The 8,584-nt window shown below is 38.3% G+C and overlaps 1 pseudogene; it reads right to left on the bottom strand.

Annotated features, from left to right (window-relative positions):
- Nucleotides 1-2,178: 2,178 nt before the first annotated feature.
- LOC114536717 lies at nucleotides 2,179-6,512 on the bottom strand (annotated as a pseudogene).
- Nucleotides 6,513-8,584: the final 2,072 nt, after the last annotated feature.

The raw sequence follows: 8,584 nt of genomic DNA, 5'->3' as shown, positions 1-8,584 counted from the left end.
ATTTTGATTAATGTTTGATATTCAATTACATGTTATACATTCAAATGTTTTAAACATCATTAACAGCTTGTAATAAATCTAACGAGTTATAAATTGTTTTGGGTTGGTAATAAATTTAACATGTTATAAATTGTTTTGTGCTCTTCATGAAAAATATTGTTCTAACATTGGAGGTGACAGTTCAAAGAATTCAGACACAATGTTTCCATATAAGCATGTGTGGGCATTTTGAAGCAAAGCAGAAACAATGTAATTCTTCCCAATAGCACTCAGGTTTATTTTTTGTTGTTTCTTCATGTCGATAAAAGTAAAATAATTGCATATGCTGCCAAACATCCATTCAACTGAAATTCTCACTGAACTCATTGATTTATTAAATAACTCCATATCTGGGGTGAGTTGCAGGTCTTTAAATGGCCCTTGCAGATGGACACCAAGTGAGTATGCCGGATCACCATAAAGACAGAGTGGGGTCCCATTGTACACAGCATGCTGTTCCAATAATGGAAGCAGTCCGGATTGATAAAGCATGGTGCTATCATGCCGTTTCCCCTCATATGGCCCAGACAGATTTGCAATCAAACCATCTGGCACCACAACACTCTGAAATTTTATTGCATGGTCTTTTTTATCCATTGTACATTGACTTCTGATTTTTGTTTGGCCTTGCAATCTTTCGCACAGTCCCATCAATAAAGCCAAAACAGTTTAACAGAGGGGAACCATGATTGTGCATGCTGTCAGCATACCTGCTAAGGTTTTCAGGAGAAAGAAATGGTTGCTCTAAACTTTCGAGGCGATGATGATGTGTATTGAAGACCAGGCTGAGCATTTTGTTGAAAATCAAACAAATTTCACTGGGGTTACGACAAAATCTGCTGACCATGTCAGTATAGCGACAAGGGTAGGCCAATCTTTTGAGAAGAATACATAATCCCTCCAACCCACTACATGTGGTTCGCTGAGAGCACACAATTTTCTCCGGAATGCCAAGACAGATTAATAAGCGTGCTATATCATTTTTTCTGAAGCGCAACTCTTTGTAACACTCCGTATCATCCCAATTCTCAAACTCAAATTTATCAAATTTCCAATATGGAAAAATCTCTCGTGATTGGTTTGTTGTATAAAGATAGACATATTCTTCCATATCAATCACATCCGATAAATAGGCAAGTGTAAGCTGATCGTTGCCATTTTCATTTGAGTGCAAGTACAAGACATGCAAAAATACAGTTATTTAAACTCTGTTAAATTCGCAAGAATTTTCAAAATTTAAAATATATTCGAAATCAGTTCGAAAGAATACAGAGAGCAACCATCTACATCTCCTATGCAATGTCAGAAGGACAAAAATGTTCTTCAATCAGTGTATTCAGTGACCTTTTCTAGTACATGTCAATGGTTTACAATATATTATAAATAAAAAAGCTGAAGTACTTACTTTTTCCAAATGATATTTCCAACGCCTTTCCGGCCTAATTCAGGTTTATTTACATCGGAACAGCCAAAAAAGTTTGCCAACGATGTTATCCATATTAGACACCGAAAACATAGAGAATCGAAATAAATTCGATAATAAATTCGATTTAAATCTTTTCTGCTACGACCGTTCTTCAAAAGTGTGCTAAATCACATTTTGTTTACGACGTGGTGGCGTCCTAGACTCAGACCCCGCGCGCAAAAATGACGTCCTACTTGACGTCGCGTCGTGTTTGCTAAACCTCTCTATTATGTCCAATGAACACTGTGTGGATAGGTTTATCTATTGTGGATTTAGCTCTGTTTATGGATTCTGACACATAGCCTTGGAGCTGTGAAATAGCTTCATGAAATGCTATTAAAGGTGTGTACCAGTTCACTGTTTTTAAGAAGTTTTCGTTCCCCGTTTAGATTTAATATTTTAATATTTTGGCAGCATTGAAGTCAATGTCTGCTTTGATAGCAATCTATGCCTTGGTAGTGTGTATGTTAAGAAAGTGTGGATACCAGACTTGTCAGTTTAATACTGCAATTTGACAGATTTCTGCACCTTAGCCAATTTAATTTGTTTCAGTATCGAATACCAAAAAGTTATAAAATCTATCTTTGTCAAACTTTACTTTTTGCACCTTAGGCCATGGAGTATACTCTGAAACCAAACTTTCAATTTCTCTAAATTGACTTGCTGGCAATTTGTCAGAAGTGTTCATTACTGAGTTGACATAAATTTAGATTTTGACCAACACCAGATTTATATGTGGTTCCTTCTTGGGCCTCTTTTCTTGCAGTCTGTGAGCAATTACTTGAATGGATTTGGGATCTTCTTCGTTTGAATTCCAAACTAGATTTTTTAGTTTTATCTTGGACAACTTTTTTTGTCATTTTTTCATTGAAATTTGAACAGAAGATTCCAGGTTCAATATTAAGTGCTTCCAGGGTTCTATCAATGTATTGATACCTTAGATTGGTTTGAGCTACTCCACAAGCAATGCGAAAGTCGTTACTGTCACTGCCACCATAAAAACAAATTTTAGGATTTTTTGATCCAATATAACACTATTCAATGCCTCATTTCTTTGAGAGTTTGTTTGAGGTGCCAATTTTTCAGCCACAATGTCAGTACAATACTCACTTGGTAAATTCTCAAGAGAGCTTCTAAGTTTTATTCCAAAAAGGTCTTTTCCATGTAGAAGATCATGGTGCTTATATGAGACAGGATCTTGTTTGAAGCAACACCAAGTGCTATCACATTGTTCATGTTCACCGAATGCATGTGGAACTATGCACCTAATGGCATTTTGAAGTCCTTTTGGGTCCCCTTTGTTTTGGGCAATACTGTAGGAGAAACATTTTACTAAGTAGTTTATAACCTTTTGTGATAAAGTAGAACTGTTTGGAAATTTCCCATTTTGGCTTAAATTGTATAGGCCAGTAGTTAATGACCACTTCATGTGTACAACATCACTTAACTTTTCAACTCCATAGTTAACTTTCTCTCTAATGTGGACCTCTGTTGTAGAATCATCATCTACTGTGTAAACAGAATATTTTACATTTTTTTGACAGCATTGTTAAACATTTCAACTGCTGAGGCAGGTTCCATGGCTTTTGAAGAGGCTGTGTGGTTTTTGCGACAGTCATGCACTTTAGCCACTTTGTTATTCCTTTTGGCATAATTTAACAAATCTGCTGCTTTTCACTTTTGTATTATAGTCCAAGACTTCGCCTGTGGCTAAGCTCATCACTGCAGCATGGCCAGTACGAGAATTATGCCCTTTGCCTCTCTTCTGCCAGCCCATATCGAATGAACACGCTATTGGATTTAGACCATTTTCATCATCATTCACACCATTGTTTATTAATTTTTCTTTCTCCATTTGTAGAAATTCCTGGCAACTGTTCTTCGTCACCTCTGCTGCGGCTCTACCAACTTCTCTTTCCCTTTTCTTAAATGTGCAAGAGCTTAATGGTGGTATGTTTAAAGTAGACAACAGATTGTTAATGTGACTTTGTCCAATCGAAAAGTTTAACACTCACTTAAACTGCAACGTAATGCAGCAGGCAAACAGGTGATTTCTGTTCACCTTTACGACTGTCTTTGTTTCCGAAAAATTTGCACGAGTTATTTCAAAATATTAGCGTAGAAAGTTAGGTCTGGGTATAGCCACGAAATATTTTGCTTCGTTTAAAATGGCGAGGGGTTGCTGCATTGACCCTTCTTTGGCCTTGTAATTCATGACGACCTTACACCGGCGTAGCATACTTTTTGTTAAGGTTGTAATCTTGTAATGATATGTAATTATGTTCATGAATAATTGCACATCCGGTTGTGTTGTATATATAAAGGAATGCATTGTAGTTAGTAGGTAAAAATATACAAAGCTGTCTTAGTATAACGAAGTGTTGAGTTATGATAAGAGACGTTACATGGTGTCAGGTGTTGTGAGTGAAACTCACGTTGTTCGTAAAGAAAGAACAAGACCGTTGCTAGCATGTCTGACGAAGAAGTGATGTCGTCCGGAGCACCGCAGCAGGCAGGAGTTGCTCAACGGTTTCATGTCAATATTCCATTGCCGGCGAAATTGGATTTACGAGGGAATTTGGCTTCGAATTGGAAGAAGTTTAGGAGAATATGGGATAGCTACGAGATAGCTTCCCGATTGCAAAACGAATCAAAGGAATTGAGAACAGCAACGTTGCTCTCTTGCATTGGAATCGAAGCGTTTGAAACATATGAAGGGCTAGAGTGGGCAAACCACAATGAGAAAACAGATATAGATATAGTCCTGGAAAAGCTTGAAACCTTTTATGTTGGAGCTACAAATGTTATCTACGAGCGATACAATTTTAACCGATAAAAATATAAATATTCTAAAGCGCAGTTTACAATTTACAACCATTGTTATCTAACTTATATAAAATATATATGTATAAAAATATATCTTTACAGAAATCCAAAATAGTAAATCATAAAGCTAAAAACTACAAGTCTTTCTATTACCCGAAGGCCTTTGTAAACAAAAAGGTCTTTAAATGTTTCTTAAATGTTAAAACATTAGAGATTTCTCTTATATTAAGAGGCAAGCTATTCCACACAACAGGACCAGCTTTAAAAAAAGCACGGTCTCCAAATGTTTTACAAGTTGTTCTAGGAACAACGAGTAGTTTCTGCCCGCTAGATCTTAGACGATAGGTTCCTACGTCCTTTAATTGAAGCAAGTTCACAAGGTATGCAGGTGCCTCCCCATGTAACACTTTGAAAACAAGGAGAGCAATTTTGAACTCCACGCGATATCGAACAGGTAACCAATGCAGCTCCTTTAAGATTGGTGAGATATGCCCAAACTTAGGAACAACACAGACAACTCGAGCAGCAGCATTCAAAACTCGCTGCAGTCGATTAAATTGGTACTGAGGTATACCATATAACAAAGAGTTGCAATAGTCAAGATGTGAAGTGACTAAGGCGTGAATTAGTGTTTTCGTCGAGTCAGGAGTTAAAAACTTTCGAATTTGACGGATGTTATACAAACTATGGAATGCCTTGCTACAAACTTTCCCAACGTGGACACTCATTGACATTTGATTATCGAACCAAGTACCGAGTTACGCACAGATGATATCGGCATAATCATGGATTCTCCGACCTTGATGGAGTTAGCGGTCACCTTAGACAGCTGCTGTCTCGAACCAATAATCAGAAACTCAGTCTTTGTGTCATTAATTAGCAGTTGGTGTCCAATTAACCAGGCTCGAACTTCAGCTATACATTCTTCCATTAGTCGAATAGCATCCAACTGGGAGGATGAAGACGTTGGTTTAAATGAAAGGTATAATTGGGTATCGTCAGCAAAGCCGTGAGCAGAAGGGAGATGTTTTGAAACAATTTTAAATATTTCTGAAGTGTAGAGTAAAAAAAGCACTGGACCCAAGCAACTGCCCTGAGGAACACCAGAGGTTAAACCACGACCATCTGATTGAACTTGATCAACAACAATACGTTGTTCTCTTCCTAACAAAAAGGAAGCAATCCAATTCTGGGCATTCCCCACTATTCCAAAGTCGGATTCCAAGGTTTTCAACAGAATAGTGTGGTCAATAGTATCAAACGCAGCGCTAAGGTCTAAAAGAACAAGTAATGTAATCTCTTGTTGGTCCATGTTCAGGAGAATATCATTATGGACTTTAAACAAAGCAGTCTCAGTGGAGTGAAATTTCCGATAAGACGACTGATGTGATGGCATAAGTGAGTTAGTTGAGCAGTTATCTAACATGTCTTGCAACACTGCATTTTCAGAAATTTTGGAGACAAATGGTAAATTAATCACAGGTCTAAAATTACAAAACACCAGGTCAAGATTCTGCTTTTTCAACGAAGGTAAAACAAGGCCAATTTTCCATCTATCGGGTACGACACAATCGTCAAGAGACAAATTCACCATTTTGGTAATGACTGGAACGAGAGCATCAGAACATGACTTTACAAGTGATGTTGGAATAGGGTCAAGCTGACAAGTGGCATTAGATGAGTTCATAATAATTCTGTGTACATCTTCGTCAGAAAGGGGGGAGAAAGCCTCAAGCTTAGAAACATGCTGTGGGTACTCAACAACAGGAGTCTCAGTAACGATACTGTCGATTTCTGTTTTAATAAGTTCAATCTTCCGAAAAAAATATTCTCCAAACTGATTAGCCAAGACAAAGGGATCATCATGAGGTGGTAGTAGATTAGATTGACGCTTTTTCGATATCATATTGATTACTCGAAAAAGTTTTTTCGAATCGCCTGCACAATCTTCAATCAAATCAGCATAATAGGATCTTTTACTTTCATTCAGTAAGGATGAATACTCGTCACGCACTGTGCGATATGCCTCTTTGTCACATGAACATTGAGTTCTTAACATGATTCGTTCCAATTTTCTTCGCTTCCGCTTGAGCTTCTTAAGGTTATCGCTGAACCAGGGTACTTTGGGCCTAACAACCAAAGTCTTACATTTAAGCGGAGCATGTTTTTCCAATATTCGCATAAGGGTGGTGTCATAGCAATTAGCCAACTCATTAATATCCTGCCAGGTTGTCCTAGAATATAATTCGGACGACAAAATATCACCTTTAAAAGAGTTCAAGTTTATCTATTTTAACTTACGAAAACGAAGTTCTTTTACTGATAAATTGGGTCGAGGGACATCTAGTTTACATTCAACGAACAAGTGATCCGAGAGAAATGTGGTGGTAGTAGGTTCAGTTACTTTGATATCCAGACACGATCGTGTGATAATAAGGTCCAGTGTATGACCAGAGGAGTGAGTTGGCACATTTACATGTTGACATAGTCCAAAAGTGTCCAAGAGTTCAATAAACGTATGTGAAACTACAGACCAGCAGTTAAAAAGTATGTCTCAAACCGATGAAGTTCACGCCCTTCGCACAAAATTAGGTGGAAAGAAAAACACTGAAACCCAACGAAGTGGAAAAAAGGGATTAGTCCAAGAGCGTAAACAACTCGTACAGAACAAGCGAGGCATAGTAAAATGTAAATTTTGCGGCAAAACTCATCGCCGAATTAAAGAAGAGTGCCCGGCGTGGGGAAAGAAGTGTTTGAAATGTAATAAGGCAAATCATTTTGCGTCGCAATGTTGTACTAAACCCGGAACTGAGAAAAAGAATATTCATGGAGTTGAAAAACAGTCTGAAAGTGAGGACGAAGATTACGTCCTGACAGTTAAAGAAGAATCAGTCATGTCTGTCGGCGAAACCAAGTTTCCCAAGAGAATATTTGCTCATAATTATGTCGCTGAATGAAACGATTGTGAAGTTCCAGTTAGACAGTGGGGCGACCGTGAATGTTCTACCGTTGCAGTTGTATCGAGAAATCTTTAAGGATCCTGAGCTTGAGCACTTGGAGAAGACAGAAACGACATTGGTGATGTTCAATAAATCAAAAATAAGAGTCCTGGGAAAGATAAAGATAATTACCGTCAACCCAAAGAACAAGATGAAGCATATGGTTGAATTCTTGGTGGTGAATCAAGATTATAAACCGTTGTTGGGGTTTCAAACCATCCAGAAATTCAAACTAATGTCAGTGAACGCGGAGAATGTAATGACTGTGCGACGACATTCCGAAGTGAACTCGAAGGCAATCCGAAATCGTTGTGAAAATATCCCGAAGTCAAGTCAAAGAGGTTCTGACGTCAACCCGAAATCATCCCGAAGCAGTTCCAAAGTAAAGCCGAAGTTGGTCCAAAGGTTTTCCGACCACTCGAGGAGAGCCCATAGTAGACCTAAAATTGCTACAAGATCTGAATTCATTAGCACGTACAAAGATATCTTCACAGGTGAAGGACGATTTGAACAGAAGCTGCATCTCAAAATTAATAAAGAAATTCCTCCCACCAAAATGCCTGTTCGGAAAGTACCAATTGCTCTCAAGAAACCAATTAAAGAAGAGATAGATCGGCTAGTGAAATTGGGTGTGTTGTCGAAAGTAGAAGTTCCAACGGATTGGATTTCTGCTATGGTCGCAGTGCAAAAGAAGGATGGTAGCATCAGGCTATGTATAGATCCAAAACCAGTGAATAAAGCGTTGAAACGGAATCACTATCCACATCCAGATATTGAAGATCTTCTACCCAGTTTAACAAAGGCCAAAGTGTTTTCAGTGGTAGATGCAAAGAATGGTTTTTGGCACGTACAGTTAGATGATGAAAGTAGCTATTTAACAACGTTTGCAACACCATGGGGTCGTTACAGATGGAAGCGGATGCCGTTTGGCATATCTCCAGCTCCCGAAGAATTTCAACGATATCTTGATTCAGCACTGGAGGGGTTGGAAGGAATTCGAGCTATCTGTGATGACATATTGATTTGTGGCGTTGGTGAATCCTACGAAGATGCGGTAGAAGATCATGACCAAAAGCTCGTTAGTTTGTTAGAAAGGTGTAGAAGTAAAGGTATTAAGCTGAATCCAAAGAAGTTGTTGTTCCGTCGTAATCAAGTGAGTTTTATGGGCCATTTGATCACGTCAGAAGGACTGAGTCCTGATCCAGCGAAGCTAGAGGTGATTCAAAATATGCCGAGTCCAATCAACAAGCAAGGA

This window comes from Dendronephthya gigantea, unplaced genomic scaffold (assembly GCF_004324835.1).
Source record: "Dendronephthya gigantea isolate DGI-Jeju-01 unplaced genomic scaffold, DenGig_1.0 000143F, whole genome shotgun sequence".
Taxonomy (NCBI): domain Eukaryota; kingdom Metazoa; phylum Cnidaria; class Anthozoa; order Malacalcyonacea; family Nephtheidae; genus Dendronephthya; species Dendronephthya gigantea.
The sequence above is the reverse complement of the archived record's forward strand: the minus strand, read 5'-3'. Positions and strand labels throughout refer to the sequence as shown.